Source organism: Sapajus apella, unplaced genomic scaffold (assembly GCF_009761245.1).
Source record: "Sapajus apella isolate SASKATOON/1434 unplaced genomic scaffold, GSC_monkey_1.0 scaffold28, whole genome shotgun sequence".
Classification (NCBI taxonomy): Eukaryota; Metazoa; Chordata; class Mammalia; order Primates; family Cebidae; genus Sapajus; species Sapajus apella.
Genome location: NW_022436968.1, coordinates 20,088,489 through 20,111,853, shown reverse-complemented (window position 1 = coordinate 20,111,853; position 23,365 = coordinate 20,088,489). Strand labels below are relative to the sequence as shown.

The 23,365-nt window shown below is 40.0% G+C and overlaps 1 protein-coding gene and 1 long non-coding RNA gene across 4 annotated transcripts in view; one reads left to right on the top strand and one right to left on the bottom strand.

Annotated features, from left to right (window-relative positions):
• Nucleotides 1-23,365, bottom strand: part of WIPF1 (WAS/WASL interacting protein family member 1) — a 121,617-nt gene that overhangs the window by 77,244 nt on the left and 21,008 nt on the right. For 2 of the 3 annotated variants that reach the window (XM_032292904.1, XM_032292906.1), the window contains exon 1: nucleotides 1,119-4,882. The exons of the other annotated variant lie outside the window; for it this stretch is intronic. The gene's annotated coding sequence lies outside the window, so the exon portion shown is untranslated. Of the gene's footprint in view, nucleotides 1-1,118; nucleotides 4,883-23,365 lie in introns of those variants that run through there. 3 annotated transcript variants of the gene reach the window in all.
• On the top strand, nucleotides 1,813-21,818 carry LOC116561137. Its single transcript, XR_004273302.1, has 3 exons — nucleotides 1,813-1,944; nucleotides 15,500-15,649; nucleotides 21,569-21,818. It is a non-coding gene; the product is annotated as an uncharacterized LOC116561137 (long non-coding RNA).

The window sequence follows — 23,365 nt, the reverse complement described above, 5'->3', positions numbered from 1 at the left end:
ATCTCCTGTCCTCATTATCCTCCCCATCTCAGTTAACACATTAACACAGTCAAAGCAACCATCTAGAATGTTTTCCAAAAACACCCAGAAAAAGCTCAGCAGCCTCTCTGGTTAGCCTGTCCTGGAGCTGAAAGACAGTAATGTTCCCACAATGTAGGAACTTCCTTCTCTTAACTCAGATTTGAGACGTTTTCTTTCTCTACATTAGGTCTGAAAGCAGCAGGCCACTGTGTAATTGAACTGTCCCTCATTGGCCATAGGAGGGATAATCCTGGGCCTTTTATGTTTCTGGGCTCCTGCTTCCCACTCCTCTAGACGTCTTTCTGGCTCTTTTGCAGACTTCTCTAGGAAGCACAAGGCTGAAGACAGAAAGCTCTGGCAACTATCACACCTCATGGTTTCTTCAGGGCCTGCTCGGCTTTTGCTCCGGGCGTGCCTGCTTCTTAAACTCTGGTACTGGGCAAAGGATTTCCTCGTCTCATATTCAAGCTGTCCCTACTGCTGCTTCTCTACTCCCATTTTGTGTTAGTAAGAGAGGGGAGGGGGGGAAAAAGGGGAAGGAGAAGAGTGAAAAAATAAAAAAGGAAACAAGGATTTACAATGACATGAGAAATTATTTTAACAAGAAATTCAAGCCAAAAGATGGGTTTTATGAGATAAAACCCCATAAAATAACAAACTTTTGCATATAACCTTACAAGCACATTTTTATGCATAATATTTCTATATTTTCAAACATCCTTTGAGTGCCCCACACGTCTGCAAACACAGGCTGATCTGTCCCGTTTCACATTTACATTAATAGGTAAAAATGACAAGAGGTCTAGCTGAATTCCACGAAATAAGTTATTTAAAGAATGTCTGAAGTTTCGTTCTTTCAGAGGCAGAGAAGTTCTAAACAGGGAAGCAAGAGATTCTGAGAATTTCATTTTCACCATAATGGCTCAATGTTTGTTCCTCTAACAACGTGCAGTTACTAGCTGTGCGCTGGCTCTTATATTCAAAGCCAAAAAGCAAGTTCTACACATTAGAGAAATTGTTAAAGACAGTTCAAGGAAAGAGAATTAGGTATTTTAGAGTGGCTATGAAAAGTTTTTCAGGTGGGGGAAAGCACTAACCTGTGTTGTTTTAATCCGCTGAAAACACCCAAGTTCTTGAGTTCCCCTGCTGTCTTCTAGCCAGTTTCCTGTAAATGTTGCATGTGACATTACACTTCCTCACTGCACCTTCTTGACTCGCCTCCCTAACCGGTCAGAGGCATGTGATAAGATCGATTTGCTGCTTGCTTCACATGGGGGTAACCCTGTGTCTGCAGAAATGATTGTCTCCTCCAGCTTGTTTTGGGTGTTCCCAGGACACAGGTAAAGAGGACATAAGCCAGGGGTAATCATGCCTAGATTCCAGGCACTCCTGACTAAAGAGGAAGGTGAAGGAGGAAGGGAGAGACAGTCTTCAGCCCCAGGGTCGCCCATCTTGAGGCTGGAGTTCAGCAGCTGAGAAAGGGCTGAGAGTTCACAGAGGAGTCCTGGGCTTGGGTCTCTGCTGTCATCAGGACAGCCCCTGGTACTGCCACCCTCGAGGCTGCTGAGGAAGGGCCCTCGATGCTGCTGCACCCAGGATGTCCCCACACTCCTCTCTGGAGGGCACCACCATCAAAGGAGGACACTCAGGCTTTTGTTCATATTTTTGGATCCTGCAGCAACCACGGCTACACACCCCAAATTTCCTGGAACTGTCTCAAGTTCACATGTGGTCATGCTGTCAGATAGTGTGCCCCAACTGTCGGTTCGGAAAACAAAACCACTTGATTCTCAGCCTTCCAGGGCTAAATAACTGGGAAACATTTCCCTCCTGCTGAGCTCCAACATGTGCCAGACTTTTAATTTCCTTTGAAAGGGCTGGGCATCATCTTCCTCCCGGACGGCGCTGGGTTCCTGGGAGCGTGTGAGTCCTGGCCATGGGGGCTGTGATGTAGGCCTGGCAAGAGCACCAGAAGAGTGCCGGCTGTGACCCTCTCTGCCCTGTACGGCTGGAGAGGCTGGAGGAGAGGTGGGGCAGGGACTAAGCCACAAGCCCAACGGCACCATGTCTAGCTTTCTTGTTCTGCTCGCTGGTGCCTTCCTGTTTCTTTTTGTGATTCCCTGAGACACCAGCAAGGTCCAAACATACTGGAATTTGTGGGTATAGGAAGTGGTGAGTGGGAGTAAAATGATGTCCTGGACCAAGGGGAATGTTCCACAATTTGTAAGACTTGACTCAGTGCAAAAACCCCAAAGTTGTTTCTGTTTGGCTACCCTGGCATAATTTTTTTTTTAAAAATGCTTTTAAAGGTCTTTTTTGTTTTTGTTTTTTAGAAAGGTAACTGTGAACAAGTTCCTAGTCTTGAAAATATTACCCTATAATTCCCCAATGAAGTTTTCCATGTGAGAGTACGGAGTAAGGAAACCAGTCCTGGGACTCAGCTGTGGACAACAGTAAAACCCTGCAGTCTCACCACATGACTGCACTTCTGGCTTTGAAAACACACATAACTCTTTTACCATCTGACAGCTGATGGCTGGTTTTCTGATTGAATTGACATTTAGCTTAGACAGTTGAGTCAAAATGGCTGTCCAAGCTATAGACATGGCATTAGCTTTAAAATAGGAATAATGGTAAAATTTTGCCATCTCAGAGTCAGAAATTGCAAGAACTTTGGAAAAACAAAATACTACGTAGATGAAAAATAATAATGACTCAATTTGAATGTATTTAGAAGTGTCAGATTCTGAGTAAAGCTGCCAGTTCCATTTTTCAACTAAGCAGCTGCATATGTTCTGCTTAAGCCGTGTTCTGTATGGAATTTTTAAAGGCCTTAATAAAATGCTTCATAATTTTCCATTAAAATCCCTAACCTGGCTTTCTGTCCATGATTTATTTTTTTTCTGTTTAGGCATTTAAAAATTTTAATACACTTTACATTTCAGAACAGTTAACAGATTTATAGAAAAATTGAGAGGGCAGTACAGAGTTCCCGTATATCCTATACCCAATCTTCCCTATTAAATACTTCTTATATTCAGTATGATACATAAGTAACAATTAATAAAGCAATAGTGATACATTATTATTAACTAAAGTCCACAGTTAATTCAGATGTCCTTGGTTCTTACCTAGTGTCCTTCATCTGTTCCAGGATCCCATGCAAGACTCCACATTACATTTAGTCATTGTGTCTTCTTATGCTACACTTGGTTGGGGCAGTTTCTCAGACTTTCCCTGTTTTTGAGGACAGTTTTGAGAAATACTAGTCCGGTATTTTGTAGACTGTGCTACAATTGGGATTTGTTTGGTGTTTTTCCCCTTAAGACTGGGGTTATGTGTTATTTGGAGGAGGGTCACACAGGTGAAGTGCCATTTTAATCACATCGCATCAGATGTATGTACTATTAACATGATTTAGTACTGTTGATGTTGGCCTTGATCACCTGGCTGAGGCAGTGGGTGTCGGGTTTCTCCATTGTAAAGTTGCTCCCTGCTCCTCCCCACCTTTCTATACCATACTCTTTGGAATAAAGTCCTTCAAGGTAGAGTGTTTATATAAATTATTTGGAATCCTTCTGCATGGAAGATTTGTCTCTTCTACAAATTTATTAATGTATTCGATCATTTATTCATACCAGTATGGCTGTGTGCATATTTACTTTAGGCTTTGCATTTTAATTCAACAGTACTCAAATTAAACTGTTGCGCAAACTCTTCCAGGTTTGGCCACTGGGAGTTCTTACCATTGGTTTCTGTGCTCCTCTCACATACTCCTATCAGTGCTTTTTGTTTGTTTATTTTTAAGTACTTCCTCACTTTCCAGCCCTACAAGATGCTCCAGGCTCACCATGTATAGTACCTCCCCAATTGTCCATGATTTTGGTTTCTTTTTTATTGTTTTGTTAAAGAATACAAAAATAAACTGATGGGCTTGAGAAAACATGTGTCTTCAATATTCACTAGTTCTGCCCATGTGCATTAATAAAAAATTTTGTTTAATTACATTAATAAAATTAGTCCTACCTAGCCTCCACCAGCTGCAAAACACCATAACACCCAGTGAGTGAAATTCTGCACTGGCTTAATCCCAAGATGCATGGTTGTACTGGTAGGGTTTTTTTCCCTACACATTTTAACATTCCTGGAATCAAAGTGTGCATTTAATGTCATGTCTTGTTTTTCCTCTTTACCTGTTAGTAATTTGATGTTACATCTTACAGTTGATGGTGTTTTGAGAAGGGAGGAAATAGATCAGTCAATTACTTTCTGTTTGGACTAAGAGATATAATTTATTTTCACTGATTTTTTTCCCACTGAACAAATATTTTGACTAAAGTGGTTTGATGTGTAGCATGTGCAGATATTAAAAAATCTCAAGATACATTCTACTCCAAATACATTCTAACTTTACCTCAAGCTACAAATTCTCATCAAGTCCTAAATATAGATAAAATACAGATATTGATATAAATTAAAAAGAGGGAGTCTATTTAATTTTACTTTTAAAATTGACATTGTAACTGCACATATTTATGGGGCACAATTTGATGTTTTGATACATATCTATGTTGTATAATGAGCCAATCAGGGTAGTTAGCATATCCATTAACTCATGTATTTATCATTTATTTGTGATAAGAACATTCAAACACCCGTCTCCTGGCTATTTTATAAAATACAGTATTTTACCATTAACCATAGCCTCCCTACTGTGCAACAGTGCACCAGAATTCACTCCTCCTGTCTCATTGTAGCTTTGTACCTGCTGACCCCATCTTCCCCTCCCTCCCCAGTCTCTGGTAACCATCTGTTCTATTCCCTGCTTCTATGATATCAGCCTTTTTTTTTTTTTTTTAAAGATTCCATATATAAGTGAGAGCATGTGGTATTTTGCCTTTCTGTGTCTGGCTTATTTCACTTAATATGAGTCTTCTGGGTTCACCCATGTTGTCACAAATGACAGAACTTTATTCATTTTTATGCCTGCATGGTATTCTATTGTGTATCTATACCACGTTTTATTTGTTGGACATTTACATTGATTCCTATATCTTGGCTATTGTAAATAGTGCTACAATAAATATGGAGGGCAGATACCGCTTCAACATAATGATCTCATTTCCTTTGAATATACATACCCAGTAGTGGGACTGCTGGACCATATGGTCGTTCTATTTTTAATATTTTTTTGAAATCTCCATACTACTTTCTTTTTTGTTCGTTTTTTCTTTTTTTTGCAAATTCTTCCAGATCCTGACCCATACTATTTTTCATAATGGCTGAACTAGTTTACAGTCCCACCAACAGCGATAATTGTCCCCTTTCTTCCACATCCTTGCCCAACACTTGTTTCCTTTTGTTCTTTTGATATTAGTCTTTCTGAATAGAGTGAGGCATATCTCACTGTGGTTTTGACTTGCATTTCTCTGATGAACAGTGATGCTAGACATTTGTATGTCTTCTTTGGAGAAATGTCTACCAAGGTCTTTTGTCCATTTTTATTTTTGAGACGGTCTCACTCTGTCATGCCCAAGCTGGAGTCTAGTGGCATGATCATAGCTCACTGCAGCCTCAATCTCTGAGGCTTAAGTGACCCTCCTGACTTGGCCTTTTGAGTAGCTAAGACTACAGGCATGCGTTATCACACCTGGCTAATTTTTAAATTTTTTGTAGAGACGGGGTCTCACTTTGTCACCTAGGGTGGTCTCGAACTCCTGGGCTCCTCCCACCTCATCCTGCCAATGTGCTAGGATTACAATTTTGTCCATTTTAAATCAAGTTACTTGGGTTTTTTCCCTCTCTCTTTTAGTTCCTTATATAGCCTGGATGTTAACCCCTTGTCAGATGTATGGTTTGCAAATATCTTCTTCCATTCAGTAGATGGTTTCTTCACTCTGAATAGTTTTCTTTGCTGTGCAAAAGTTTTTTAGTTTGATGTATTCCCATTTGTCTATTTTTGCTTTGTTGCCTGTGCTTTCGAGGTCTTATTTTTAAAATCTCTGTCCAGACCAATGTCAAGAAGCATTTTTCCTATGTTTTCTTCTAGTAGTTTTATAGTTTCAGGTTTTACACTTATGTTTTTAATCTACTTTGAGTTGATTTTTGTATATGATGAATGGCAGGGATTTAGCTTCATTCTTCTGCATGTCCTACCTAAAGCAATTAGGCAAGAGAAATAAATAGGCACATCCAAATTGGAAAAGAGAAAGTCACACTGTCCCTGTTTGCAGATGACATGACCTTAGATACAAAAAGCCCTAAAGGCTCCACCAAAAAACGATTAGTCCTAATAAACAAATTCAATAAAGTTGCAGGATACAAAATCAATGCATAAAAATCAGTAGCATTTCTAAGTGCTAATAGTGAGCTATATAAAAAAGAGATTAAAGGAGACAATTCTATTTACAATAGCTACAAAAAGAGATACCTAACAATGAACTTAACCAAGGCGGTAAAATATCTCTACACTAAAAACTATAAAACTTTGATGAAAGAAATTGAAGAGGACACAAATATATGAAAAGATATCCCATATTCATGGATTTGAAGAATTAATATTGTTAAAATGGCCAACCTACCCAAAGCAATCTACAGGTTTAATGCAATCCCTATCAATATACCAATGACATTCTTCACAGAAACAAGAAAAAAATCCTGAAATTCATATGAAACCATAAAAGATCCCAAATAGCAAAAGCAATCCTGAGCAAAGAGAACAAAGCTGAAGGCCTGCCTGCCTTCAAAATATACTACAAAGCTATAGTCAACAAAACTGCATGTACTGGAATAAAAACAGACACACAGACCAATGGAACAGAACAGATCCCAGAAATAAATTCATGCACTTACACCCAACTACCACTCAACAAAAGTGTCAAGAACACATACTGAGTAAGAGACAGTCTCTTCAATAAATGGTGTTGGGAACACTGGATATCCATGTGCAGAAGGATAAGGGAAGGTGTTAAATTCTTTTCTGGGTTTACTGACTCCTTCTGTGTTTACTCCATTATGTTTCCAAGATCTCAAGAGTCCATTATCATGCCTGCACAGCCTAATGTTGACACCGAATGGTTGTGAGAATGGAATTTCAGGCTGGCTGATGAGGAGCAAATGTGCTGACTGGTCAGCAGGCAGATCCAAAGGTCTCCTTGCTTCTGCTTTCTTACTGAGACAGACAAATAAGTGCAGAGTGGCAGGACTGGCCAGGAGTCCCCTCTGTTTCCAGGATTTTCTCTCCAACTAATGAACTACTGTTATCTTGGAGCATGATGCTTTACAGATTTTGTTTTTTCTTTTAATGGACAGAGACTAATTCAACCATTTCCCACTGGCGTATCTTACAAATGGTCACAGACAAAATGCTCAATCTTTTCATCCAGGTAGGCAGAACTTGGCTACTCTAAATACTATTTACTGTCCCACTCCTGTATAAAATGTACCAAAATACTGATAGTGCTTCAATCATCCCAGCAGTATCCAGAAGGGACTGGAAGAGATGCTGCACTGACTTTTTTCAGCAACCATTTACCAGGCCTGTACCACATGCCAGACATTGAGCTAAGTGCTTTACATACATATTTTCATTTAATTCTCATTATAATCCTGTGAGGTAGGTACCGTGATCTCTACTTTACAGATAGAGTAATCAAGCTTAATGAAGCTAACTAACCTCTCCAGAGTCTCTTGATAAGTTTGAAGCCAACATACAGATTCAGTTCTATCTGTGCAGAGACTTAAGGCCTAACTGCTACTTACCATGCCATAGATAGAATACCAACTGCTATACTCATAAATGACCACTTTATTGAATACAGTCCTATTCTCTATTTTCTGCACATGCTTTTCACCTCAACCAAACCTAAGCTGCAAGGAGGGCAGGGATAGTGTCTTATACCCCATTGTCTCAGCTTTCCATTCTCATTGCAGCAGCTCTCCTGGGGACCCTGCACTCTTGCTTTACTGTCAATTCTAATTTTCTTCTGCTTTATCTTCATTATTTCCCTCCTCTACTTTTATTTATTTTTTTTGAGACAGGGTCTCCCTCTGTCGCCCAGGCTGGAGTGCAGAGGCATGATCATAGCTTGTGGTAACCTTGAACTCCTGCCCTCAAATGATCCTCCTACCTCAGTCCCCCAAGGCACTGGGATTACAGGTGTGAGCCACTGTGCCTGGCGCCTCCTCCACATTTATTATTTCCTTCTCGCCACTTTATTTTGCTTTATTTTATTTTATTAGCTGCTTATGTCACAATATTTTTTTCCAGTCCTTTAAAATAAAAGCTTTGAATTATTTAAGTGTATTTTTAGTCCTATTCCATACATTTTGATGCATTATATTCTCATTGTTAATTTTTAAATAGTCTATACTTTCAGTACTGGTTTTCTTGACCCAAGGATTATTTAGAAGGATCATATCTTAACTTCTAAGTGCTTAGATAAAGGTGGAGGCAGGAACCATCTTGTATTAATTTTCAATGATACTGTATTATTATAGTGGCCAATACATGTCTACTTTTTGTTAACTGAACATTTTCTTTGTGGTTGAGTGTTTAATCAATTTTTGTAAATGATCCATGGTCTTTTAAAAAATTGTGTGTATTTCCTATGGGGTTAAGTCAATAATGATGATGATGCTATTCAAATATTCTGTTCTTATTTATTTTTGTCTACTTGATCAAATATTGAAAGCATTTTGTTAGTCTCCCACTATCATGAAAAACTTCATTTGTATTTAAACAATTTTTATTTTATTAATAGGTATTTTATTAATAGGTGTGTGTGTGTGTGTGTGTGTGTGAGAGAGAGAGAGAGAGAGAGAGAGAGAGAGAGAGAGAGACAGAGTCTCACTCCATTACCCAGGGTGGAGTGCAATGGTGCAATCTCAGCTCACTGCAGCCTCCACCTCCTTGGTTCAGGTGATTTTTAAGCCTCAGCTTCCCACGTAGCTGGAATTACAGGCACCCACTACCACATCCGGCTAATTTTTTGTATTTTTAGTAGAGACAGGGTTTCGCATGTTGGCTAGACTGGTCTTGAACTCCTGACCTCAAGTGATCCACCTGCCTCAGCCTCCCAAAGTGTTGGGATTATAGGCATGAGCCACCATACCTGGCCTATATTATTTTATTTGTATTTTTAACCGATTTTTCAGTGCTAGGATACTCAGTGCATAAAGGTTCATTATTGTTAAATCCTCTTGTTGGAGTTGTATTCCTTATTCTATGTCTCATTCAGTATTTTTTTTACATTCAATCCTACATTTTTTTTTTTTTTTTTTTTTTTTTTCGAGACGGAGTTTCGCTCTTGTTACCCAGGCTGGAGTGCAATGGCGCGATCTCGGCTCACTGCAACCTCCGCCTCCTGGGTTCAGGCAATTCTCCTGCCTCAGCCTCCTTAGTAGCTGGGATTACAGGCACGCGCCACCATGCCCAGCTAATTTTTTGTATTTTTTTTAGTAGAGATGGGGTTTCACTATGTTGACCAGGATGGTCTTGATCTCTTTACCTCGTGATCCACCCGCCTCGGCCTCCCAAAGTGCTGGGATTACAGACTTGAGCCACCGCGCCCGGCCTCAATCCTACATTTTTAAATATTAATATTACTGTCCTGATTTCTGTTTTGTTAGCATTCACTAACCTATCCCCTCTTTTGTGTTATTTTGCTATACATATGACTCCTAAAGACAGTATATAGTTAATCTTTTTAAACAATCTGAGAGTCACTAATTTTATTAGAAGAATTTAATCTAGTCATATTTATTTTTATCTTATTCCTGCAACTTTATCATGTGTTAAGTTATATTATTTTCTTTCTGTGTTTCCCCTCTTTTCTTGACTTTTGCTGACTGACCATGCTCTTAACTAGTATAGTACCCTCTACCCCAGCTATGTGTGTGTGTTTTAATATTTAATGGTTTAGAAATCCTAAACTTTTTTCAAGAGATCAAATACATGTGACCTTTCTTCATCAACATCAGAGAACTACACAGTAGGATTCTGTTAACTGGTAAAGTCATTCTATTGTTTTGAGAAATGTAATGGTAGGTTCCTGTTAATAACAATAATTATATAGGAGGGTTTAATATTACACAGGCATCAGAAATCTTTCTAAAGGGGTATGCTGCTGGGTATCCATATTCATTCCCCCACCTACCTCCCTACATGGAGGACTAGCTACAGCTCTCACAAATCATGTGGGTAAGAGTGGGGCAGAGGCAGCAAGGAACCCACTGGCTGGGACGTAGCCAAAAACATCCTGGGACTGCTTCTGCAAAAAGATGTATCTGGAGAAGGGAGGCTGTCAGGGTGGGTTTCCTACCACCTCATTTACAGTCACTAAAAGCCATGATAACTGAGGAATCTGTTCTAGATTAAGTGACGTCACAAAAAATGTAAACATAATTGCTAAAGAGCTGAGGAACTCAACTGAGAAAATAATGTTGCTAGACCTGCTGAAAGGCTACAATTCTGAGTTTCCTAATGTCTAATTCAGGAGGCACAGTGATAAACAAGAATTCACAAACTTTTTTCTTCTCTTTTAAAAAATGAAGTAGTTTTCATTTTTGGTATCACTGGAGGGGCATGGGGGAAATTCTGGCCACAAAATACAAGTACTGTTTGCGTGGTTTTTTAATATGTGTATGAATTAAAGTTAACATTAAAATTCCTTATCTGATTTTTCATAGAGAAGCCGAGAGTAGAGAGGGGAAGTAATAGGAATAAAGGTATAGCAAGTAAGACCTGTCAATCACTCAATTTACTGGGCTGAAATCTTGGTTTGGACCACAAGAAAATGTGGTAAAATACCTTAAAATAGTGTTTCTGTTTAAATATTATGTTTAAAAAAAATCAATTTAGCCTAAAAATACACTTTGAGTGAAACATATTTAATCATTCTCATATTACAAATGAGGAAATTAAGGTTCCAAGAATTGAAGAGATTTGTTCAAATAAGTAAATAAGTGATAGAATTGGAATTTGAACCCGTTTCTAAACATAAGTCAAGTGTCATTTCCTGTACACAACATAACTGCCTTCTTGTTGTTCTATCTCTGAGAGAAATTTAAACCCATGCCCACCACTTGTGACTTGTGCAGCAGGTAACTGTGGCAAGGCGTGGTCTGTGCTTTACAATGGACGTCAAATGGTCCAGCCAGACCCCAGGGCAATTGTTTATAAAATGACCCTGGGGGGGCCGGGCGCGGTGGCTCAAGCCTGTAATCCCAGCACTTTGGGAGGCTGAGGCGGGTGGATCACGAGGTCAAGAGATCGAGACCATCCTGGTTAACACGGTGAAACCCCGTCTCTACTAAAAATACAAAAACTTAGCTGGACATGGTGGCGCATGCCTGTAATCCCAGCTACTCAGGAGGCTGAGGCAGGAGAATTGCCTGAACGCAGGAGGCGGAGGTTGCGGTGAGCCGAGATCACGCCATTGCACTCCAGCCTGGGTGGCAAGAGCGAAACTCCGTCCCAAAAAAAAAAAAAAAAAAAAGACCCTGGGGGATTTTTGGTGCATTACATCATGCAAAGCCTCTCCTCATTAGCAATCATGCAAAAAGACACCAAACACCAGGTTTCTGACCCTTGGAACAGCTAAAGGAAATTGAAAAGTCAAGAAAGTTCTCTTGCTGGTAGACTACACACTGGGTACATTGTTGATACCACTATGATGTGATCTAAGCCAAAATTATCGAGCCCTTTGACCAGCTGTCTTCAAAGCTATATAGCCCTACCTATCAGGGGTCATTCTTCTTTGGCATACCACAGGGCCTGATGCCAACAACCAAACTGACCCTTTCCAATGTTGTGCAATTGAATTCCAAATAACTAGGCCCTACGTTCATCTTTGTTGTTGATCAAAACACTGAAAGAAAATGGCAAATTCCCTTGTTCATAAAAAGACTGGCTAGGGACACATAGGAAAGCCTTGTCATTTATTCGGGATTAGTTTTAAGAAGGCTTATAAATACAGAACAACAGAGGTGGCAGAAGGACAGTACTGAGAAGCAAGACACCCCCTTACATTTGCTGCTCCTTTCTTTTGGGCTGCATAGTGAAGAGATTAACATAGGCAATGTAAACAATTCAACAGCGTGCCAAAAGTGTCAGGAGTGATCATGAACAGTTAAGGTGTCCCTCATTATGGAGATCCGTAGCTTTCAGAATTTGTGTTTTCCTCACATATATGTAACATGTGACCAAGAGAACACCTAATTAATGATCTATTTGTATATTCTTCTTACTCAGGAGCATCTCTCTCGTCCGTATTTAGGAGGACATCGAACAGGGCAAAATTGGTAAACAAGTTCATTATCACTCCCGAAAGAAAGCATTCTGAAATCAAACTGCCTGGGTTCAAATACCAAATCCATTACTTACTAGTTGCAATTAATTGCTTTATTCTTTAGGGTAACAGTCTTCTCATCTATAACATGGAGATAACTTTAGTATTATTCAATGTGTATTTAATGTGAGTGTTAAATGTGATGCTGCAAAGAGTTGAGCCACCACAGTGCGTAAATGGTGGGTACTGTTACTACTGCAGGTGAAAGGTTTCATTCTCAGGAAATCTATATTAGAATTTCTCACAAGAAAGACAACTAGAGTCCAGCGAAGAACAAACTTTTTCCTTTCTTTTCTCTCTCTCTCTTTTTTTCTTCTGATGGAGTCTCATTCTATTGTCCAAGCTGGAGTACAATGGCACAATCTCGACTCACTGCAACCTCTACCTCCCAGGCTGAAGCAATTCTCCCACCTCAGCTTTCTGAGTAGCTGGGACTACAGGAGCCTGCCACCGCACCCAGCTAATATTTTGTATTTTTAGTAGAGACAGGGTTTTGCCATGTTGCCCAGGCAAGTCTTGAAGTCCTTGTGATCTACCCACCTCGGCCTCTCAAAGTGCTGAAATCACAGGTGTGAGCCACCATGCTGAGCCATCAACTTTATTTCTGAGGGTGTTTTGCATGCAGGAAATAAAGGATATTCAGGAATCAAACGGAACAGAGCTGCAGATTATCCCAGAAAGGTACAGTCTAGCCAGAAAGCAGGAAAGGAAATTCATTAAAGGTACTTTGAGCCTGGAGGTGGTAAAACACTTGCTTTCCTAAATTTGGAAGAGTGAAGAGTATTTGTGTCTGATCAAAAATAAAGAGGAAAGCCGAGGCAGGAGGATAGCTTGAAACTAGGCGTTCAAGACTGGCCTGGGCAATATAGCAACATCCTATCTCCAAAACAATTTTTTTTAGGCTTGCTCAGGGGCACACACTTGTAGTCCTAGCTATCTGGAAGGAGGAGGCTGGAGTATCCCTTCAGGCCAGTAAGCAATGATTACACTCTAGCCTGGACAACAGAGAGAGACCCTGCCTTAAAAAACAAACAAACAAACAAACAAAAAACACAAAAAGCAGGGAAAGGGCATGAGAATTATATCTCCATAACAAAAAAAGAAAAAAATGAGGAAGGCCTCATGGCTAGTGAGAAAATATGTGGATAAGAGAGATAAAGAGAGGTGTGAGCAAAAACCATGAGGGTAGGTAGAGGAAAAGGTAGCTACAAAGAATTTTGGAGAAACTGTTTATGTAGCCTAATGCGTAAAACCCTTAAGTCATGCCTTTTAGAAAAACCTAGATTAAATATATTACTCTTCAACGCTTCTGGGATTGGGATATGTTTTGTCTGAAAGAGACTCCAGGCAGAACCTGGACCATGTGGGGGACTCAGGATTTATTCAGGTTACAATTAAGAGGGTGGGTTACATCCAGCTGAGCAACATCAAATCCAACCACATGTGTTCATCACATTTTTTCTGGATTATGATTCACGTTTTGACATGGCTGCAGAAAGGCTGAATTACATTATTCTGTGAAGGAAGTGGACTTACAAAACAGAAACATCTCTCGAGATTTTATTAATTTGTGACAGTTATAATGAATGGGGAACACTATATTTTGTATAGCAACATCTATTATTTTCTTTGCCTTCAGTCACCTTCCAGAAATAAAGTTGGTGCTCTGAGTGGTACCTAAAATAGAACAAGGATGCTATTTACTAAATTAATATTGCATAATTCTCGATGATATAAGCAAGGTACTGAAAGCAACATAATATCCACCAATTAACTTCCAAGGACAAATCTGCATATAGAAATGATCGGCCATCTCTGTGTCTAATAGCATAAGTATGTTTACTGAAATATGTCTCCTGAACATTTTGCATAAACTGCATTTTAACCTTTGGTGCACTGTGGAGCATTAATAACACTGATGCAAGTGGAGGGAGAAGAGGAGTTAATGGAATATTGCAGTGAGTTGATTATGGTTTTTGTTTTTAATAAACTCTACTTCCTTTATTATTAGAAAATTACCAACATGAACTGTAATATTCATCAAAGCATGTTAAGATTTCTAGTAACTAGGTTTTAAAGGCATGAAATCCTCTCAAAGTAATAAAGAATATGCAGGGGGAAAATAGGTTGTGACCAAGTCCGGTGTGCCACGGAATGTAGAACTAGATGCAAGAATTCAGCTTAAAAAAATGCATCTAGCCTGATTAAAAACAAGGATTTAGGTTTATAAGAACAAAAAACATATATTAATGACATTGTCATTAATGACAAACTGCCTTGGGCTATCCAAATTATTAAAAAAGAATGGTTAGGAATTCCCAACCAATGTTGAGATTACATTTCATATTTGTGTAGTTTACATAACAGGCATATTTAACTTATATAAAGCCAACTTTTAATGCTTGAGGGAGGAGAAAGTAATTTAAACAGTGATGGCCATTTCCCCCACCACTCCTCACAGTGAATATGTCCCCCAGATAATCATGAGATGACAGACATACATCTACAGTTTCTTCTTTGAGGCTCTCAGTGTTGTCATCATCAGGCCACACTGGCTGTGATTCCAAGCTTTAAAAATACATGCATGTCACATGCTGAGCCCATAAATGGCAGCTAGCTACTTAATCTGTGTGTTAGTTACACACACATATACATTTTCTGTGTTTTATTATTTTTGAGACAACTTTAAAACCTTTCTGGCTGAGGAGAGATTGCTCCTTCTGGGACTAGCCAATTCTCAGAGATAACAAGTCAGGAGCATGCTTTTGATATGCAAGCTAATCAATCCAGAGCCAGCTCTCCCCTATCTGGCCCATATAACCCAGGAGGCAATATCCTTCTGCCATGGTCATCCCAGTGCTAGGTATCATCCCTATAGTTTACAGCCCACTGAAGTTATTCAAGCTGGCCAACTCTAAACTGTTTTCATCCTGCCATGCTTTGCCTTTCCCAAGGAAACCCCAATAAAAGCTCTGGCCTAAATGTTGCCCTTGTTCCTGTTTTATGCCTCCTGACAACCCTGGTGTCTTTCCCTTGTGGCCCTATGTGGTGTGCTGTGCCTCCTATATGTAGGACTCATAAGTACAATGAATGTTGTTTTCCTGAGCCTCTCCTATGTCTTCTCCCAGGGATACTCCTGATTGACCATCACATCACATAAAAGAACACAAAACAATCTGAAAGTCAACCAAGGAAACAGTAATCAAGAATAATTCTGAGTAGATGCAATTTCTACTTTATGCATGACTGTAAACCTTCACTTCATTGAACTAGACCAGGTAAGACTTTATCTCCACATGGTTCCTTCAGCTCTGACAATAACACCGGAACCTGTGCTGTTGCAGTGACCTTAAGGCTAAGTTCTAAATCACCCTTCTTTCTGGGTAGCCCCTCCAATATGTCAATTCTCCTTATGCCAAGCTGATGAAATAAAGATGCATATTTGGGGTTTGGTCAGCACTTATGGCAGCGAGTACCTCAGAAAGAGGTGCTCTGTCTCTTGGCCTTGGTTCAGGGGACCTTCTTCCTTTTGGACCCTCCCAGGTAGAACTGTGTCCCCTTCCTCTACCACTGTGCCAGTATAGTCCACTAGAAATCCTCCTCTACATGTCTGTCTCCTTCTGGGGTTGGGGAGAAATGGTCTGGCACCTTGAAGGTGTTTCCTGAATGAATGAAAGATGACTGCCTCCCAGCAACAGAGAACAGAGGAATCCCTCATTCTCAAAATCTGCAGTTTAGTTGGCCAGCTGTATAAATGATCAGTTCACTCTGTGTACACACAACATATAAGAGCTTCAAATTTTTTAAATGCCAATTCAGTCTACATTAACCTGTTGTAAGGCAAACACTGGCATATGAAACCACCTTCGTTACTCCTTCTATAAACTCCTGTATATGGAGTTGTTTCCCGGACCTTCGACTTCTGCTGAATCTTAAGACCATCTGACTGTTCTTCTCCATGATGATGGACTCTCTTCAGCGTTTCAGTTTTCTTTTTAGTATTAAACAGTATATCTCTTGATAATATTTTAAACAGAGAAACAGGTGTCTAAACAAGATAGAAAGTCTTTGACAAAAAGGAAGCATCCAATCTATGTTTCTTCAGGCCTATGCTAGGGACCCTTGCTCTGATTCAATGTGCCCATGAGCTCTTTCAGAAGGCTGGGCAGTGAGGAATACCCAGGCAGGTGCCTGCCATGAGAACCTGCATGTGATCACCGCGCAACTTGGATGAGACCAACACCATGGTGAACTTATGTCTACAGAGATAGCCCTACAGACTGGCATCAGATGTGCTGTAGATTTGCCATCCCTAGTCTAGGAACATGACTTTTGACTCACAGGGAACTGGTTTCCATGTTGCTCGTTGGGCTTTTAAACCAGTGAATAGAAAGAATAAAAAGTTTTCTCCATACAACTTCTCAGAAGAGATCTGCCCTGTGATCTGCAATGCACTGATTTTCAAACTTGTAACTCAATCATCTGTGGAGACTGCTCAACTGATTCCAAGTGGAAGTACTAAGACTGTCATTTCAGGTCAGCTGCTTCTTAAGCACCAGCTACTTCAGGCCCTAAGAGCCTCATCTTCCTATATATGCCCACATTATTTTGCACATGTTCTTACTAGCACAAACTATTAGCATTATTCATTAACCTAAAAAAATTATTACATTAAGTATTTACACGAATCAACACTATTATCCTTTTTTTAAAAAAATAACAAAGTGGCCGGGTGCAGTGGCTCATGCCTGTAATCCCAGCACTTTGGGAGGCCAAGGCAGGTGGATCATGAGGTCAAGAGATCAAGACCATTTTGGCTAACAGAGTAAAACCCTGTCTCTACTAAAAATACAAAAAATTAGCCAGATGTGGTGGCAAGTGCCTATAGTCCCAGCTACTCAGGAGGCTGAAGCAGAAGAATCACTTGAACCTGGAAGGCAGACTTTGCAGTGAGTGAGCTGAGATCATGCCACTGTACTCTAGCCTGGGAGATAGAGAATGTCTCAAAAAAAAAAAAAGGTACTTTTTAATACACTAATTTATCATCACTGAGCGCAAGTGGTTGTTTCTACTTCAGAATGGTAACACTGAGTTACTGCCAAATGAAAAATAATAGTAACATACCTTTTCCAGCAAGCTATAAAATTGCAACCAGGTGGTTCTCACAATCAAGATCTTACAAACACAGTGATGTGATATATGGTAACTACCCAAACTATAAAGCCAGACAACTTTGTTGGATGAGTGCTTCAGCTATCTACTGCTGCATAACAAATGACCCCAAAACTCAGCTAGATAAAACCACTAGCATTCACTATTCTCATGGATTCTTGGCTCAAGAATTCAGAAATGGCACAGTGGAGACAGCTATTCTCTGCTCCATGACATCTGTGGTCTTGGCTGGGATCACCTGATGAATTGGGGGCTGGAACACGGGGGCTGTAGAATCCACTCCCAAGAGGGCTTCTTTGTGTATATGCCCAGTACAAAGCTAGGAAGGATAAGGGATAGATTCAACCAAGACTGTCATTCACAGCACTTACAAGAAGGCTTTATGGCATGTAGCTGGACTTCTTACGTGGTGGCTCTAGTCTCTAAATCCAGGTGTTTCCAATGAACGAGGCAGGAGTATGGCTTTTTATGTCTTAGCTTGGAAGTTACACAGGATCCTTTCTGCTGTACTCCATTGGTCAAAGCAGTCACCACCTCTCCCCCATCAGATTCAAGGGGAAGGGCCACAGACCTACCTCTCATTGTGAGGAGAGTAAACGTATTTACATTCAGGTTTTAAAATACCTACAGTATATTTTCAGCCTCTTCTTGTCTGGTACACCAACATTTTGAACTTGAAATTTTTATTGATAAGCCTGTGTGCTTCCAGAATATGAACCATTAAGTGTCTGCCATTATATTTCCAGATAATCAGTTTCTGAGTTGTGAGAGGCCACAGTCCCAGGGCAATATAAGGCCTATATGGGTGTTAGGTAAATATTAATTTGGAATAACTACAAAGGATACAACTGGTGGAAAATCTGTTGTCTAGCTTAGGCTTTTTAGTTTTTTCCTTTGGTGATTTTTCCCATCTCCATTAAGGCTACATAGTAATCAGATGCCTGAGGTTAAACTAAAGCATTTAAGGAGCTAGGAACCTTAGGGAGAAATGATTTAAATTTACAGAGCTAACCATTAGGCTTGAGGTAGTAAACTCCAACTCCTACCAGAGCAAGGCTGACAGAGGAGTTCAAGATGGCTGGGTTAGCCAGTGGAAGTACTGGGAACTAAAGTTCACTGGAAGCATATGCTTTTGCCTTAAGGTATGTAAATTCCATTAAAAAAAAAAAAAAAAAAACCACTTCATTTTCCAAAACTGGCCTTTGAACCATAGCTTATGGTCCTTAATTTAGATTAGGTGGTGGGTATTTCCAAGATTTATGGTTTTTTGCCCTGGTTTTCTGTTTTCCACTCCTCTGTGAGACTGGAAAATAAACATTCAATATATAATTCTATAGCTAATAACAAACATTTAACAAGAATTTACCACGTCCAGGCGTTGAGCTAAGTATTTTATTTAATGATCAGTAGTCTTTTGGGGTGGTTGGGCCCATTTTACAAATAAGGAAACTGGACTTCAGGAAGGTTAAATTAACCTGACAAACATCCTAAAGCTAGTAAGTAGCAGAGATTAGGTTCATACTGAGGTATGTTTGCCTCCAACACCTATGCTGTTAACCACTGCATGTTAGAATACGGTATTTTGGATGAATGTGGTTCCCCTAAGGTGAGTGGCCAACAAACAGGGGGCCTATCTTTGCTGACAGTTCTTTGGGTGTAATCCACCCAGCTACTCTAATTTTGGGATAGAAATGGAGTTTACCTGCATCAGTGAATATATAGGGATAGTACCTTTTACCTAGGAATCCTGTTCTGGAAGTCTAAGACTACATAAGAAACAGAGTTCACAGTACTTCTGACCTCTGACAAAGTTTCTCTGGATATGTGAAAAAAAAAACTCGGGTCTCAATCTTCTAGAAGATGGACAGTGCTTTGCCATTGATCACCTGACATAAAACCGTCCATCAGCAAGGTGCTATTCACATATTTATCAGAGAAAGCACAAGTTATGGACTGCGTAAGTCAGGCATTTCTGTACTCAGCAACCTCTCCTGGTAGACCACTGCAGATTCTCCCCTTAGTAAATCTATTTTGCAAAAGCTCCCTTTAAAAATCCTCCTCTATTTCCTTGAAGAGAAAATTCAAATAGAGTTCTCATACATCAAACATATGACAGAGGCAGTTTTTAATCATTTAAATTATTTATCCTTTATTGTTTAATGCTTTATATCATTCCTCCATGCATAATTTATTGTGCCATTTATGTTTATTAAAAATTGATAGTGGAGACATGCTCTCTCTCCATTCTCTGAGGCTACAGATATTTCTCTGTCAAATCATTTGGGAATAGACAACAAAGTATTCTACTGAATTCCTTTTTCATTCACCTTAACTGTTTGTATGTCTCCTTCTTTCCCTAGGAGTCCTTTTCTTCCACAAAAATCGAGTTTATCTTTGTGTGTTAACTGTTCAGTTTCTTTTCTATATAAGGAGAAAGTTTATCTGAAGGCCCCCATTTCTATTCATTAAAGCTTTCAGAAAAAAGGGCTTATTTCACTTTTTAAAATTTTGAACACAAATGTAAAAAGGAGGGACAAAAAACAAGATTCTAGAGTCTTCTGTGATACAGGCCATAGCTTGTGGAATCAACTCTTTCTCTTTGTCTTTTATATTTTATTCCTCCTCAGATGATTCATGCTTTCCTTGCCCTTATAAGTCTGCAGTCAGTTCTTAATTCTCTTCTAACTAGCTAGGTTTCTTTCCCTTCTCCATCTTCCAGTTGCTCCCAAATCCTCTTACCTTTGCACTTCTCAACCCTGTGTCCTGAGCTGTTCTCTGTAACCCAAAACCCCAATCCTGAACTGTGCATCACCAGGGTATCTGACCCACTGCCACAGACCTGGCCATTCTACCCTTCTCTTCCAGAGGACAGAAGAGAAGCAAAAAGGAGCAAAGTGTGTGAGAGAAGCATGGAAGCTAAGCAGAGCTAAGTATCTAAACGGCTCACAACATATTAGTCCTGAAAAAGGTTTGCAGTGGACCACTGAATTCAAAGGCATCTAACTTGGTACATCCATGCTGGCTTAGTATTTCAGTCCATTTCCAGAGGTCCAACCCTGTCCCACTTCCAGGGTTCCCTATTGCAGGATGAGACCATCACTGGCTGCCCAAGCCAGAAATCTGAGGATCACCCTTGCCCCTTCCCTTGTATTCACCCCCATAGTCCCCAACACTTTGCAAATATACTCCTACTAGTATCTCTGGAATCTATCCCGAGATCCATACTATTGGCCATCCACTTCCCTCCCTTGCCTAGCCTTCTGCAGCATTTTCCTTGGGGTCCCAGGCCCACCTCTCTCCATTCTCGGTCTGCTATAGCTAATATTGTGACTGCTCTGAAAGACAGACCTGCTTAAAATCCTCTTCCCATCATGACTGGGATCAAGTCCAATGTTCTTAACATGGCTTACCCAGCTCATAAACATGTGATGAGGCCCCTGCTTAATTCTCATTAATTCTCATGCCTTTTATTTGGCAAACCCTAGGTGTGACAGCTCCTCTCCTGACAGCTCTACTTTCTACCTCTACTCTCTACCAACACAAAACTTCTTTCAGTTCCATGAACAGGCCATGCTTTTCTTGTCTCTTGGCCTAGGAGCATGCTGTTCTTCTGCCAGCAACTTTCTTCACCCATCGCCACAGGATGGCTCCTCTACCTTTCCATGAAAAGTCCAGGCCTGGGTTACGTACCCTTCCCAAAGTGCACCCGAGACACCGAACAGTTCTTCCAGTCCAGACTCACGACACTGTGTGGTAACATCCTCATCGCTCAGTTGTGCTCCCGACAGACTATAAGCTCCAGGAGGGCAGAGGCCACACTTTACTTGTTCACTACTATATACTCAGTACCTGGGAAATATTAGTTGATGGAAGAATGACTGTGGTAATCTGTTCCATTGGTGGCTTCCAATTAACCATGTCTTCTGGCATTTACATCTTGTGTGGTCCCTTCCATTAAATTTGGGTTTTAACCAACAGAATGCTGCAGGAGTGACACCCTGCCACTTGTGCTTTTGTGATCCTAGCCACCAGTAAGAAGCCCTGTGACCTTGCTGAGACCCTGAAGAGACCACATGGAGGGGCCACTTGAAGGCAAGGGGTCCTGACTCTACAATGGAAAGAGAAGCCCAGTCATCCCTGTTTCCCAGCTGAGTCTTGACCAGATAACTTGCCACAAGACTGACTACAGGCGAGAATAGCAGAAGAGCTGCCCAGCTGAGCCCATCCTAGATTATAGAATTTCAAGCAAGTAAAATGACTCATGTTGTAAGCCACTAAAATTCTAGGGGGGTTCTTACATAGCAATATGTAACTGTGATAAACTAAATATATGAATAAAAGGGAATAAAGAATTACTTCACAGAATAAGTTTCATGCAAAGACACATCAATGTCTCTAAGAAACATTTCTAAGAAATAGCAGATTCAAGAAAATAGCAAAAGAACTAAAAGGAAATAGAGGAACTCATACCACCAGCTTTCATTTACATTACATCACATTTTTCCTCTGTCATTTTCTTTGGTTTTAAGACATTATCCAATGAAAATATATTCCTACTCTTTTGTGACAAAGAGATTCCAGGTTTGACATTAAAGTCGAGAATTCCAACAAAGGAGGGGATGTGAACATTAATACACAAATGGAAACTGCTTAGAATCCCATGGCCAACCTATCCCTGCTGTTCCATTTCCTTTTACTTGCCAACAGAGCAGACCTACAGCTGTGGATGAGGGGGGAACTGGAACACTGTTACTGGGCACCAAATGTTCAGTTCAGTGTGAAAAATCCATCACCATCTAAAGATGAGAATGGCTAATTTTTACACAGACAGTTAATGACTTGTTAGTGAACTAGTAAAAATAGACAGCTACTCAGTGCCTTTAACCCAGATATTCAATTAGTTACACTAAATATATATATGCATATACACTCCCTAGAGATAGCTGATACACAGTTACATAATCTAGAATATTTTCTGGATAGATTATATTTTGAATCCTAAATATTAGCTATCAACATTAGCATGCACATCTCAGAATGAGGAGAAACGCTGTTAAATTGATACTGGCTTGATGGAAACTTGGACTGCTCCTTCTAATAACTGCTTTTCTTTCAGCAAGAAAAAATCGTTATGTAAGAACTATGGCCTAAGCAAAGTATCTGTCTTTTGTAAAAACAAAAACAAAAACAAAAAAAAACCAAAAACCATAAAACAAAATGCCAAGAATATTTTTTAACAGATTATGCTGGACTAATAATGCTTTGAAATTTCTGAATGATGTTTAGTAGGTAAAATTATCAATGTATTTTTAGATTGATAAATTTTAATTAATAAATTTTATGTGTTGGATATTTAAAGTAGAGAAGTGAATTCAGGGACAAGCCAGGAGCTTGAATGCTGCATGCTTGGGAAGGGAAGAATCAGTTCCCAGGGTTTTCAAAGCTTCAGACACTAAGTGAGAGAAAAAGGGCCCACAGCATAAACAATGTCCTGTCCACTAGTGAAACTGAACATGAATCCTATTAAACATGGCTGAGAGCAAAAGTTAGACTTAAAAAATGAGAAATAGCTCCTATTTTTTTTCCTCCCTAGATGTGTTGGGTCTGCTGGGGAAACAGTTCCACCCTGTCTGCTCACTGCTTGAGGCACAGTGTGTCAAGCAGGGAGGGTGTGGTGTTCCTGGTGAGGGCAGCAGGCTGGCTGAGCAATCGGAAAAAGGGACCTAGTTCATGACTGTCAGGGGTGGGTGGGGAAAACCATTCCCAGTGCACCTATGGCAGTTCAGTGGTTGACAGAAGTGTATGAGGGTGGACTGGATCAG